This window comes from Hippoglossus hippoglossus, chromosome 1 (genome assembly GCF_009819705.1).
Source record: "Hippoglossus hippoglossus isolate fHipHip1 chromosome 1, fHipHip1.pri, whole genome shotgun sequence".
NCBI classification, from domain to species: domain Eukaryota; kingdom Metazoa; phylum Chordata; class Actinopteri; order Pleuronectiformes; family Pleuronectidae; genus Hippoglossus; species Hippoglossus hippoglossus.
In genome coordinates this window covers 19033502-19039063 of record NC_047151.1, presented here as the reverse complement: position 1 = coordinate 19039063, position 5562 = coordinate 19033502, and positions in this window count along the sequence as shown.

Here is a 5562-nt window from a genome sequence, read left to right as displayed (position 1 = left end):
CCTCACTTATTGGTCCCCTTCTTAACCCTGTTCCCCACACTGCCTTTATTTTTTTCCCCCAAATACATTTCAGATCCACTATTATCAGAGCCGAAGTTAGTACTTGAATAAATACACAGAGTCATCAACAGGTGACAGTAAGAATACTCCAGTCTGTTCGCAATCTAATTCATTATTTCTAGGTCTAATTTAAATTCAAAGCATCCTAGACCACATGTTATACATGCAGCAAGTACAGTGATATTTCATTCCCCTCCATCACAGTACTTAAGGACGTAGTTACACCACTGATCCCAATATAGCCAGAAATATTATCATAAGTGACCTTTTCATTGTTAAAGACTGAACTGAACAACAGTATAAAATATGAAGTTGGCTGCAACTGCACCATCGTACTACAACAGTAAAATGCTGTTAAAACATTTATGCTTGTGATAAGGACCATTCTTCAGTATTTCTGCTTTGGATACTCTCACTTGTAACAGAGTATTTTTTACACTGACATTTTGAATGTGAGTCATTTTCCACCACTGGACTCCACTGAAGTTTTAGTTGTCACAAGTCACAATCTGTTCAACCACAGAGACTATTAATGGCAGTTTGAGTCACAAAGAACTAAAACGATCCAATTCTGTCCATCCCTCCATCCCTGCCTCCACCCATGGAGCCAATCCTTGCGGACATTGTGTCAGAGGCATGTTACACCAGGGACAGATCACATATCACAGGGATGACACAAAGAGACAAAGGAACGCTCAGACTCACACCAAAGGACAATTACAGTCTCAAAGTAAACTGCCTGTCTTTGGACTGTGGGAGGAAGGTGGATTACCTGGGAAACCCCCACACAGACACAAGGAGAACTTGTAAACTCCACATAGAAAGGCCCTGCATGGTCATCTGTCAGGTTCAAACCCAGAACCATCATGCTGTGACACAAAAGTGCAAATGTGAAAAGTCAAACAAAACATCAAGTTAAAATTAGCTTTGAGTGTTTTCATTTTAACACCAGATTAATCATTTCAAACCGTTTCAGATTTATCTTGTGGCCCTTTGGGAACCACCGGATAATAGATCGACCTCGATAAGCTATAACAGTGAAGTACTTCACTGTATCAACAAACTGATGATGAAATCAAGATTAATACATCAGTAACAGAGGTCGTTTTTACTTTTGATGCTATTGGTACATTGTGCTTTGTGCTTTTACTTCTGACTCATTATTAATAAATTCAAAGTTTACATTTGACTTGTAATGGGGTATTTTTACCTTGTTTTACTGATACTTTTACTTAAAAATCTGATTACTTCCTCCACCACTGTAAAACCAGTGAAAAAAGTACTCCACATGCATTTTACCTGGGCTGACATTGACTGCTGATTAATGACTGTAACAACAGTCAGTCAAATTAATTCAAGCCACATGAAACTATATACATTTTACATTTGTTAATGAGTAGTGAATACACGAAAAAGCACCGACTAAAGAGACCCAGGTACAAGAAGCAGAAGAAAACCAACAGCAACAACAAAAAATAGGACCTTCTGCAGTATGATCCAAATGAAGTAATAATATGTAGTAATCATTGACACTGTGTCACAGCAGCAACATGAAAAGCTGAGGTCAAAACATCCTGAATGTGACTTCTTTTATATTTCAAAGGGAAGGCATTTTAGGTTTAAAGTCACAAAGCAGAGAGTTTATGGGCTAAACACCACATCAGCATCTGTAGGTCTGTTCTTATAAATGTTTTATTATCATTATTGTTGGTGTATTATTGTAAAATAAGATCTTTCATTATCGTTGTTATTTAGTTTCAAGTTTGTTCCATTTTATGTTTTTTAAGGTGCATTAAGACACAGCTAATGGGGATCCTAATGAATAAACAGAGGATCGTCTAAACTTAGAAGAAAATACTGTGGGTTACAAAACTTTCGTGCAGGTTTCAGGCCTAATATCATATTGTCAAAAACGACCGAAAATGTGCAAATGGGATATAAAACAGGAACTGTACATCTTAAAATTTTAGGAGGACGTTCAGTTACTGTGGTGGTTTTAAGATGAATCTAACAGTTTCTTTATCACCTCTTCCAGATGGCATGCAGGTCATTGCAGTTTGCATGTTGTACCACAAGAGGTAGCAGTTTTGCGTTTATAAGGGAATACTCGAGGTTGATTTCTTTATTTACAAATCAACTTTTTAAGAGTGTTAATTATTTTCAAAAAGTAACATAAGTGAGAAAAAATTCCCATAGAAGATAAATTCATCAAGATTGACAATTTTTGCTTTAAATGTCCCAATATCACAGTGATGATCCTGACTGGAGAGTGAACTTTCACTCTTTTACCTTCTGGAAAATCAAACTCATATTCTGATAGAGCTGCAAACTTCGCGCTATGAATATAAAATACATCTTGTCGCATGTTTACAAGCTTGAATCAGTAAAACCTTCACTTAACTGGTTGCTGTTTGTTCCTCAAACTCTGCTGAACCATGTAGTTTGGACTCAATAGGACCGTGTGAACTGCTGCAGTTCAGGCTGAGGGGGGCGCGCCAAGCCAAAGGATTGTGTCGGGGACCCTCTGAGGTCAGCACGGGTCAGAGCGCAGCGCCTGACAACACACACACACACAGCACGCACACACACACACACACACACACACACACACACACACACACACACACACACACACACACACACACACATACAATTAGGCTTAATGGCTGGAGGCTTGTTTGTGTTTTCCTGTAACAGTCTGGTGTACAGATGTTAAACTGATAACACTGCAGATCAAAAAACACACACACACACACACACAGTGGGTCCACACGACTTGAATAAGCATATACAGCGACCATCACCCGCTTATACCAACAGGAGTAGGCTACATGTTTGTTTATTTTATTTAGGGAGCCGGTCTGTGCGTATTTGTGCACAACGACTTTGCAATAGGCGACAGAGTAAAAGCTTATTTATCAAACCAACGACGCAAAAATGTTATAAATAAACTGTAGCAATTACAATGTAGGTTTTATTAGGCAGAGATCTGTATTCATCCTTGTATTTGTATACATTTTCATATATACATGTTTTGATTCTACGTTATATGAACAATAAACATGTATTGGGATTTATTATTGATCTGCTGTCGTATATATATGTTATGGCCAAAGTGACAATATGCACTTACAATATTTGGAAGATGAAAACCTGCTTATTTAACACAGAGTAAATATTGCGTATATATATCAGAGCTGAAAGAAAAAGTAATTCTTGTGGCCAGCAGATGTACCTGCAGGTGAGACATCTTATTCCAGCAGTTTCCACTCGCACCTGTTACACCAAGAGTGTTTTTTGTTGTTGTTACAATGTGATTTCTATATTTCATCCCAAATATTTCCCCCCTCACTCGTTTTTCCCTGACTCATTTTGCCATTAGAACTTCTCTTGTACTGCAAATTGGTGTCTAGAGGAGCCAATATGATAAATAAAACCAAATAAAACCAAGCTGTCATACATTCAAAATCATTTCAGGATATATTGAGATTTTGTCCAATTTGAGGCCATTCTGGCGAATTCAGACAAATTCTAGCAAATAATAAATATATATTTAAATTTTAGGGATAATTTTACTTTCAAATCAGCAACAAACCGTAAATTCTTTAAATCAAATCAATAAATGCACATACGCAGAGGTTGCCAAACATGTATGAAATAAGATAAAAAGGTGGAAACGCAGTAATTTGGTAAATATTTTACACTGAGGATCATATTAGTAGAAACCTTTTACGTGTATTCATTCAGTCAGAGAGTTGGCAAGCCATTTCTAAAACATGGAAAAACAAATTTCACATCAAATAAGCGCTATAACTGTATTATATATCGTGACGCATCATTTGGTTTCATTCTGCATGACGCAACAACTTGGCGTTACAAAATCTGTCAGCAAAAACTTCCAGTATTTAATTCAGTGAATTAAAAAAAGCAACAGCACATGAGTCCCGTCATATTTCAAAGGACAAACACATAAAAAGTGTTAAAAAGTGCACAGTCAAGTAATTGGATTTAATGCCCCCGTCCCGCTCGCTCGCGCTTTTCTCTCCATGGTGCACTAAAAACTCGCCAAACGCTTCTTCAGATGTCTTGTGAGCTTTTCTTTATCAATCTCCGCTGCTTTTTATTCTTCTACATCGCTCACAGGATCAAATATATCCAAGCACTGGCGAAAGTTTCGAGATTAAAACGTTCACAGTGGAGAAAAGGACTGGGTGCAAACTGTTTTGGCGCATGGGAGCAGTCTGAATCTGTGAGAAGGAGCGCACACAATAAACCTGTTGTTAACCTTGCTGTGAAAATATGTTTGAAGAAAACAGCCAATTGTTGTATGAAATGTATTCAAGTATAAAATAATGCCCTTTGTTTGGGGGGAAAAACTTGAGCAATGTGAGGGTACAAAAGTCCCCTGTGGCATTTACTAGCACCCTTTGTGCAGTGTGCGCTTTGGCGTCTCCACTTGGCGCATTACCCAGGCCCCTTTAAACGCGATTGTTTCTTTCTTTCTAATGACATTTACCGGATCAAAACATGCTGTTAATTCGATCAGAAAGCTTCACCCTTCATAACAATGGCAGTATAATTTCTTCCAAAGTTTGTTAAGTTGACCGAAATTAGGCAAATGAATAGGGGTCTCCAGGCTACCCATCTTGCAGGTGACGGGGAATAATGCGCGTTCACACCAGCTGCATTCTTCTTTATTTCTCCCTTTCTTTCACAGCATTATTAAAATTTAGGCCAATGAAACTATTCATTCGACTGAATAGACATTTTCTTATAGGATAATAGGATACAAATTGAGCCTCTCCAAAGAGTCTCCAGTGGTGGGTAACCCTCGTGTGCCAGAGGCTGCTGGAGACGCTGGCCTTGACGCAGACGACGCTCGTGTGCCAGGGCTAATCACACACCTGCCTGGGAGTCCTGCAAAATAAAGAATGTAAACAAAAAGCTTGCCATCTCTCATAAAAGATGGACGTGTCACCAAGTCGTGTGAGAAACGCCGAGAACAAACGGGGGGGACTCTGTCTCCAAAAGATCTCCCCTGAACTTGGCGGAACAGCCTATTAAAGGCTTACTTAATTACTCTAATGACACTGGACAGGCCTTAAACCTCGGACCGGGCTTGGACGAGAGTTAAGATCGCTTGCTGGGATTTGTAAACAGGCGATCGTGTGAGAAACGCGAGTTGGAAGAAAGAGTGTTTCTTTTTTCGCCGGCTTTGTTTTCAGTGCGCACAGTGCGCCCCGCCGGATCAGGCGATCCCAACGCTCAGTTCTTGTTTCCCGCCTGGGTTCTTACTATGCAAATAATATTCCAAAAGTAATCACGTGTCTTTTGAACAGCCACGTGGATTAACAAAGCAGGTTTGCCCCCCTGCTAGCCCATGGCTTTAGATTTTTACTATTTCTTTAACTGATCCTAAATGCACACATTTACCCAAAAGCATGTCTCTAATCCCATGGAATAATTTACACCATGAATGCAGGAGTCCCTTGGATGATCACT